Here is a 10,029-nt window from a genome sequence, read left to right on the forward strand (position 1 = left end):
CAGAAATAGCTCCTGGCAGGCACGGGGACCATATGGGACACCGGGATTTGAACCAACCACCTTAGGTCCTGGTCGGCTGCTTGCAAGGCAAACACCGCTGTGCTATCTCTCCGGGCCCCTCTCTGCTGATTCTTAAGTCCCATAACATTGATTTTCTTGTTAGTAAAATGGTAATCATACAATAGAGTTGCTATAGTTGTGGTTCTTATGGGGACTGACATACATCCTAGTTTATGGCAGATAGTTTGTGCATAATATTTACTATTACCACTGTCTTATTTATAGAGCTGTTCCCATAAATATACACATTTCTTTACATCTTCACAGTAAGGTGTTATCATTTCCATTTATCTACAGTGGACACTGAGCCAGGGTGGGTTATTTATTTTAAGTGGGGAGTCTGGAAATGACCGAGATCTCATATTCACAACTCTTCTCAGTCACTATTCTGATTTCTATAAATAAAAATAACTGCAAATCATAAACCTTGAAGTCTTTTAGAAATGCAGGCAAATTTAAACATTGCTAGAGTAAGAGCATCTCAAGATTACTGAGTCTGGATGCAGTCAGTTTGGTTAAGTAGCATCATAAATATCCAGGGAGCTTGGGAATTGTTGTGTGAGGGCACACACCAAGTTCACATGTGTAATGTGCCATCCTCAGAGAGTGTTTAGGAGTGGACAAGCCAAAGTCAGTTCAGTGTTCTTGGTCCTGGAGCTTGGTGAGTTTGCTGGAGGCAGACGTCATCATCTTTGGCCCCTATAATGTAGAATTGATATAATATTGCCCAAGTGTTTGTGGATCCCTATGCATTAATACTTTAGGAAGAAATTATTCATCTAGCAACTGTGCTGGAAGGAGATAAAAATGACTAAGGTTGTCGACTTCTGTCTTCACCCTGGAGCTCATCAAAAGAATTCTTAGAGGCTGGAGAGAAGGCTCAACGGACTGGAGCACAGGCACGGTTCAATCCCTAGGGCCATATAGTCTCCAAAGTACTAGAAGGAGCACGTCCAGGAGCAACCCTCAAGTACTAAACTGAAAGTAATACTTGAGTACTATGGGTCTGGCCTTAAAACAAAACAAAAATACATACAGATTCAGTTTGGATTCTCTATAAAAATTAATGTGACCCTCTCCCAATATCTACTCCTGGCTCTGTGCTCAGGAATCAACTCCTAGTGACCATATGGGAGACCAGTTTTGGGTATTGAATTCAGGTCAACTGCATGCAAGGTAAATTCGTTAATCCCAGTACTCCAGTGCCTGAATGTGTTTATTAATTTTTCACAGTGTCAGGGATTGATAATCACACATGGCAAAAGTTTTGCTAAGCAGCTTCTCCTCTCTTTACGTGTGTGTGTGTGTGTGTGTGTGTGTGTGTGTGATAAGATAGATCTTAATGTTTATAACTCACTACCACAGTTTGTTTTTTTTTTTTAATTTTTGGGTCATACCTGGCAGCACTCAGGGGTTACTCCTGGCTCTTTGCTCAGAAGTCACTCCTGGCAGGCTCGGGGACCATATGTGATGCCAGGGACGAACCTGGGTTGGCAGCATGCCAGGCAAACACCCTACCTGCTGTGCTATCACTTTGGTTCCCCTCTGATCTTTCTGCTTTCCTTCCAACCCAGATAAATCCCAGAAAGGATGACCTCATCATGCTTCCTAAGTGGATGGTCTATCTAGTCAAGTGTAGAACAGCATTCACATTTGAAGTCTCAATCTCTAATTACAGAAGAATCAAAGAAGAGTTACAGAGAAGAGCAGACTAGCAGGAGAGATAGTTTTGAGTCACCTCAATAATTCATTAAGCAGATCACAGTATTGGCTTCCTTCTAGCTACGCTTTATTTGCTGTATTTGGTTTGTTTATTTTTGTTTTATTCCTTTGGATCAGCCCAATAGTACCCAGGGCATTTTGTTTCTGGCTGTGTGCTTAGGAGTCCTACAGTGTTGGTGGGACCATCAGCAGTGTTGGGAACCAAAATGGATCAGCTAGTTACAAGATAAGAGTTTTTCCTTTGTACTATCTCTCCAGCCCTATCTTAACAAAACCAGCTTAGAGGGGAAGGCATTGTTTTCCCTCTGGTTTATAAGGGCTGTTGTAAATCCAAACCTACCTCTTGTCTTGCCTTGGTACAGATTCTGTGGTGGGACTTATCTCTTTCCCACTGTTCCCCCCCCCCTATTTTTATTTTTTATTTTTGGGTCATACGTGGCAGTGCTCAGGGGTTACTCCTGGCTCTATGCTCAGAAATCGCTCCTGGCAGGCTCAGGGGACCATATGGGATGCCGGGATTTGAACCACTGTCCTTCTGCATGCAAGGCAAGCGCCTTACCTCCATGCTATCTCTCTGGCCCCTCCACTATCCCCTTTTTGATGTCTAAGGGCCACCCTTTGACACAGTTTTACACTAATCTCACCCAACTTTTTTCTGAGCCTAATGACCGGGATTCCCAGGTGTACATTTGGCGATTTCCCGCTAGTTGACCTTACCTTAATTAGAATCTAATGACTCTTATCTAATGATTTCTCACTCTAAACTCTTCTCTCCACTTCTCCACACATAACCCTTTATTGCTCACTTTATTTCAATTTTTGATAATTTTGCTGATAAAGCCATATTGGACCTGTATTATATTCATTAAAAGGACTATCTCTGAAAGTACAAAGAAAGCCTCAAGGCTAGATTTGGGCTTGCTCTTGCAACCATAGACATTGTTTTAAATTTAACATCCAGATTACTGAGTCTGGATGTAGTTGGTTTGGTTAAGTAGCATAATAAATCCTAGTGGCAGCAAATAAAGCCCACTCGGGCTAAAGGACACCACACACAGAAAGATAATGAATAGTTAGCATTTTAGAATAGCACAGTTTTTTCTCTATAGACAGGGATACTAGTGTTCTAATGAGAAAGGCAAATATAATATATAGTATGTGAAGGTAGTAACAATGAATTTGCAAAAGTCACGCTGAGCCCATTGAAATGGGCAGGAAGGAAAAGTTTTAGGGAGGGCAGGAGTCTAGTATAACTTGGAAGAAACCAGATGAACAGAAATAATAGGTTATTAGTTAACATCTATTGACCGTTTCTCTGTAGCTGGTGAATTTTTTGTGTCTCATCATACGCATTGATGCTCAGAGGCTTTTCAGGGCTCACTGCTTGTGGGGACCATATGTGTTGCCAGAGATTTAAACTGGTGTATGTTGCATGCACCTCTCTGTACCTCCTGGCACGATTTTTTGGGTGGGTGGGTGGGTGGGAGGGTGGGTTGGAGGTTGTCAAGGCCTACTCTTGATTCTGTTCTGAACAATCATTCATTCTTGGTGATGTTCAGGGGACTATATATGGTGCCAGGAATTGAACCATGATGGCTCTATGCATGGAAAATGCCCTACTATCTCTTCAACCTGCCATACATGATTTTAAGTTCCTTCCACACTCAGTATTTGTCTATGTGTCTGCATGAAGTTCTGGGGGGTTAGGCCATGTGCGTAAGGTGACCTAAGTGGTTCTATCTCCTGGGGAAAAGGAATGTGGAACAGACTGAGAGATAAGATATCCTAACATTGAGCACACAGGGGATTTTTGTGTTTTAGGAAACTGAAGTGTTGTTTAGAATTGGAGTGTCTCTGGTCCGCGGGTAGTCCTGGATTGCACTGGCCCAGATAATTCTGAGCGGATATTGAGGGCTACAGCACAGTGGAGAATGAGCCCCTGCTCAGCGGGTAGCTCGGCTCTGGAAAATGAAAAGGGAATGACTTCAGGCGTCGTCTACAGGGCAGGGCTGAAACATTTGGGGGAGAAATCTCCCAGGTGAAAGGCAGCAGAGTGGGAATGAAAGAAAACTGGAAGCAGCCTCAGAGTAGGCAAACATAATAATAGAAACCACAGGCGAGGCAAGGAGGTTAGCTGGTGCATTGAGAACACAGCGATGTTGTTATTGCTCTCACTGAAGAGACAGCAAGATTGGAGAGAAGCGTTTCTAACTGATAAAAATGGTCTGAAATGATTGAGGAGTAGACAGTTGCAGAGGGGCACTCTTTTCTTTTTTAAACTTGACTGCTCAAAGGAATTGCATTTGTGTTTGTACACTGCTTTACAATTTGCTGTGTGTATGTTTTAAATCTAGGTTCTATTTTGGCATCACTGCTGCGCAATGACAACAGAAGAAATCAGTTTCAGAGGGAAAGGATTGAATGCAGAGAGCCCAGATCAGAACTGAAATCTCAGCCCTGATACTTCGGTTCTTTTTATAAGGCCAGGAGTTCACATGGGGTCAGTCTAAAGTAGCAAAACGCTGAGAAAGGAGTCATAGAACAGCCTTGGAAAAGTTTTAGAGAGTCTATAAATGTGTAATGACTTAGGAAAACTCTTGAAAACCTGCCAGGTATGATTGCATTTACAGCATCATCTTATTAATTTATATTCAGGTAATCAGAGAAAGCAATTCTGAATACAGAATCTGACTGATCTGATACTCTGTGTTCTAGCAGCAGCAGCAGCAGAGTAAAGCATTCATTCTTGGGAAAACTTTTGTTGGAAAAAATAAATCTTTGCTCTTCTTTCTCAAGAAAGAGACTTTAAAAAAGTGATATAGGATACAATAGTGCCAAGGATACAAAAGCCACCCACAGAATGGGAGAAACTATTTCACCCAATACCCATCAGATAAGGGGCTAACATAGAAAATATACAAGGTACAGACAGAGCTTAACAAGAAAAAAAATCTAACCCCATCAAAAATGGGGAGAAGAAATGAACAGACACTTCCTCAAAGAAGAAATACAAATGGCTAAAAAGCATATGAAAAAAATGCTTTACATCACTGATCATCAGGGAGATGCAAATCAAAACAATGATGAGGTACCATCTCACACCACAAAGTCTGTCACACATTACAAAGAACAAGAACAATCATTACTGGAGGGATGTGGAGAGAAAGGAACTCTTATTCACTGCTGGTGGGATTGCGATCTAGTTCAGCCTTTATGGAAAACAATATGGAGATTTTTCAAGAAATGGGAAATTGAGCTCCCATATGATCCAGCTATACCACTCCTAGGGATATACCTTAAGAACACAAAAATACAATTCAAAAATCCTTTCCTCACACCTATGTTCATTGCAGTGCTATTTACAATAGAAGGGTTCTGGAAACTACCAAGATGCGCTTCAACAGATAAATAAGAAAATGTGGTACATATATACAATGGAATATTATGCAGCCATCAGGAGATATGAAGTCATGAAATTTTCCTATACATGGTATACATGGAATTTATTATGTTGAGTGAAATAGGTCAGAGAGAGAGAGAGAATAGTCTCACTCATCTATGGGTTTTAAAAAAAATTAAGGACATTATTGTAATAATACCCAGAGACAATAGAGATAAGGGCTGGAAGGACTAACTCACAAGTTCAACACAGAGTGGTGAGTGCAGTTAGGGAAATAACTACATTAACAACTATCATGACAATCTTAATGAGTGAGAGAAGTAGAATGCCTGTCTCGAATACTGGCAGGGGTTGGGAAGGAGTGGGGGGGCATTGGTGGTGGGAATGTTGCACTGGTGAAGGGGTTGTTCTGTTTATGATGAAAACTCAACTACAATCATGCTTGTAATCGTGGCACTTAAAAAAGATTTTATATTTTAAAAAAGTGACATTTTAAAATTGAATGAAAGAACTGTGATTTACCAAGTGATTGGTAGTTGTTTTATGTACACGGTGTTTCAATACCAATTCCACCACTAGAATTCCCATGCTCCAACCTGCCTCTCTCCAACATTGTTCCAGGTACATTACAAAGGTTGGTGGTTGCAGCTTAGATCTCGTGTTTCAGTCTGTGCTTTGGATATATAGTTATACCACTCTGATTTCACTCTCTTCTTAAATAACAGCATTATGTATTTGTTATAAGAGATTATGTTTCTACTCTTCTCTGACATAACAGTTCAGTGAGCTGGGGATCAAGTGTGCTGTGGTTTATGTGGTTTATTTCTGCCTTTTCTACATAATGTTTGCATGGTAAAAATGGGCATCTGTGCATGCCTTGATGTGATACACACAAGTAACTTGACTTCCAGCCCAGTCCACCTTGCTCACAGTCTTGCTGATTCATTCTCAGAAACTTATCATTTCTCTAGTTCTCTGCTAATGTCAGCCTGGAAGCCTGACATAGTAGCTAATGCTTTTTAGTAGTCAATCTGGAACACAGGTGCTAGAGGAAAATAGAAACCCTTTTTCTAAAATGAGAAATTTATTCCACATGCTCAAATCTTTTTTTTTTCCTCTTAGCTTTTTAGATTTTGAAATTTCTACTGATACACTCCTTTTTTTGGGGGGGGGGGGAGTGGAAGGCATACCTTGTCATGCAGCACTAGGGCTCCTGCATGCAAAGCTGTGTTTTAACCCCTTCAGTCATCTCCCCAGCCTCTCAAATTTTCCCTTTTTTGTGAAGTAGGGGTGGGATCACCTAAGATGTACTAGTTGGCTTGGAGACTCCTCTGATTCAATGCAAGGGTCCAATGAGGGGTGGTAGTACTGGGGGTGGCTGAGGCTGTGCCCTGTGATTCTCGGAGGACCATGTGAACCCAAACTTTGTTCAGTTACATGCAAGGTTAGCATCTTTACCTGGACGTTGTCTGTCCTCAGTGTTACTCATGTGCTTAGAGATTCTTTCTTTCTTTCTTTCTTTCTTTCTTTCTTTCTTTCTTTCTTTCTTTTCTTTCTTTTTCTTTCTTTCTTTCTTCTTTTTCTTTCTTTCTTTCTTTTCTTTCTTTTCTTTCTTTCTTTCTTTCTTTCTTTCTTTCTCTTTCTTTTTTTCTTTCATTCTTCTTTCTTTCTTTCTTTCTTTCTTTCTTTTTCTCTTTCTTTCTTTCTTTCTTTCTTTCTTTCTTCTTTCTTTCTTTCTTTCTTTCTTCTTTCTTTCTTTCTTTCTTTCTTTCTTTCTTTCTTTCTTTCTTTCTTTCTTTCTTTCTTTCTTTCTTTCTTTCTTTATTTCTTTCTTTTCTCTTTCTTTCTTTCTTCTTTTTCCTCTTTCTCTTTCTTTCTCTTTCTTTCTTTCTTTCTTCTTTCTTTCTTTCTTCTTTCTTTCTTTCTTTCTTTCTTTCTTCTTTCTTTCTTTCATTCTTCTTTCTTCTTTCTCTTTCTTTTCTTTCTTTCTTTCTTTCTTTTTCTTTCTTTCTTCTTCTTTCTTCTTTCTTTTCTTTCTTTCTTTCTTTCTTTTCTTTCTTTCTTTCTTTTTTTTTCTCTTCTTTCTTTCTTTTTCTTCTCCCTTCCTTCCTTCCTTCCTTCCTTCCTTCCTTCCTTCCTTCCTTCCTTCCTTCCTTCCTTCCTTCCTTCCTTCCTTCCTTCCTTCCTTCCTTCCTTCCTTTCCTTTCTTTTCTTTCTTTCTTTCTTTCTTCTTTCTTTCTTTCTTTCTTTCTTTCTTTCTTTTTTCTTTCTTTCTTTCTTTCTTTCTTTCTTTCTTTCTTTCTTTCTTTCTTTCTTTCTTTCTTTCTTTCTTTCTTTCTTTCTTTCTTTCTTTCTTTTTTTTTGGTTTTTGGGTCACAAACGGCAGCGCTCAGGGATTACACTCAGAAATCTCTCCTGGTAGGCTTGGGGGACCATATGGGATGCCGGGATTTGAACCACCGACCTGCATGAAAGGCAACGCCTTACCTCCATGCTCTCTCTGGCCCCATTAGAGATTATTTCTTAGCTGTGTTTATTGTCGTCTACTACTACTACTACTACTACTACTACTACTACTACTACTACTACTACTACTACATATTTTACCTAAAACAAAGTTTATCCCTGGTTTCTTTGTATCTTTTTGTTTACAACTTGGTTTCACCCAAAACAAAGATTTCTTACTTGTAAACTTGGGTGGGTTTACTACCGCACCCCCCAAAATGGCAGTTCTGGCAAGTAGCGAGCTCCATACTAGGTAGAAGACTGTCAGACTACACGTGTTTCAATCTCAGCCGGGTCTGGATTATTTCTTGTGTGACCCTGATTCAGACCCGTTCACCCTGGGCTTGGAGATACGGTGCATGGGGTAATTTTACAACTACCACCACCATTACCACCATTACCACCACCACCACGACTACTACCACTACTACTACCACTACTATCACCACCAGCACTATCACCACCACTACTACCACTACCCCACTACCACCACCACTATCACTACTATCATCATTACTATCACCATCACCATCACCACTACTACCTCTACCATTATCACCACTACTACCACCACCAACACCACCACTACTACCTCCATTACTACTACCACCACCACCACTACCACTACTCCTGTCACTACTACCACTATCATTATCACTACTACTACTACTACTACTACTACTACTACTACTACTACTACTACTACTACATCCATGGGTGACACTGTTCATTTTTGTCACTATTTTGAATGCTAGTATTTCTTTTAGGTTCTTAGATTTTCTTTTCTTTTTCTTTTTGGTTTTTGGGTCACACCCAGCAGCACTCAGGGGCTACTCCTGGCTCTGAAATCACCCCTGTCAGGCTTGGGGGTCCATATGGGACGCCAGGATTCGAACCAATGACCTTCTGCATGAAAGGCAAACGCCTTACCTCCATGTTATCTCTCCCACCACATGTGTTCTCTTAAGGTGACTGACTGACTACCTTCTATAAGAGCTCTTAACATATTAACTCTAGTTTTTGATTTTCAATCTCATGATTCCAACAGTGTTGCCCTATCTATGTTTAACTCCTCAGTTAAATTAGTTAAACTTTTAAGTTTTGGCCCTCCAATTTGCCTGGCAATTTGTTCAGTTCCAAGTGGCTCATGATATACTGGATAAGAGGCACTGGGTAAATGAGCCTGAGTGATGTGGTAAACTATTGGGGGAGAAAAGTGGTTGCTAAGTTCCATTATCTGGTATCACTGTTTTAGGAGCTTGTATCCCTGAGCTATGACTATCACCAGTGGTTCTCAGACCTCCCTTTCCAGATCAGAGTGGCTAGAGGAGACTAGAGTTAGGTATTGTCTTTCTGCTGGCTCAGTTAGACTTTGATAAGTTGCCATTAAGTGAGGCTCTGGTAAAATAGTTCCTCTTGAGGGCAGGCCTTGTGATGAATAACAGGATGCACAGGTGTATATCAAAAGGGTTGTTTTTTCTTTTTCTCCCTTTCTTGCAGAAAACACTAGAGGCATCATCCCTAGCACCTGTAAGGGTGAGCCCCAAGGGATAATGCATAAGTGGAAAGTTGGAGCACCAGGTGAATTTAGTCAGTCATTTTAAATCTTGCCTATGGAACAACAGTCAAACAAAATAGATAGTGGGATGACTGGAGGTAATAGAAGGTAGCAAATAAAAGAAGGCCTTCAGCCCTTCTTGTGTTCTCTCTGTCCCTCTAGTTCCTGCTTGCTTTTCTTGCTCTCTGTATATGCCAGGGATGACTGCAGGATCATGTAAGGATTGCATACCCAGTCAAGAGACTAGATAAAGCAGGCCTCTTAGGCCCAGACTAGGACACAATACTGGCAGGGCTCAGATGCCCAGGAAAGCTCAGAATCAGGCAAGGATTTGATGCTCAGAAAAGCTCAAATTTAGGTATCCCTTGATTGCCCAGGCTGTGATTAGTTACTGAGTATTGGAGTCCCACCCATTCATGCACATGGCTGTGACCAGAGACTAGGAAAGCTGGGTTTGGAGAGTAGGAACTGCTCGGGTACAATTGAGATAGGCCCAGTAACAGGTAGAGAGCACAGGGACCTTGCCCACAAGGAGGCCGGAGACTTATGGACAGCTAGGATGAGATGTCAGAGGACCTTTGGGAAAGATTCAGGGTCATGCTTTTAGACTGGAAAGTGTAATAAAAATGACATGGGAATGAAAACTGGTCTTCATATACTCGAGGTGAACAGGTCATGTAGAATGGGACTGAGGAGTCATACACAGAACAGGACAGCGCTAGGGACAGGTCAAGTGACTGATGTTGTATATAGGTAAAGGAGAGGGAAGAGACCCGGACTCATT

Source organism: Suncus etruscus, chromosome 2, assembly GCF_024139225.1.
Source record: "Suncus etruscus isolate mSunEtr1 chromosome 2, mSunEtr1.pri.cur, whole genome shotgun sequence".
NCBI classification, from domain to species: Eukaryota; Metazoa; Chordata; class Mammalia; order Eulipotyphla; family Soricidae; genus Suncus; species Suncus etruscus.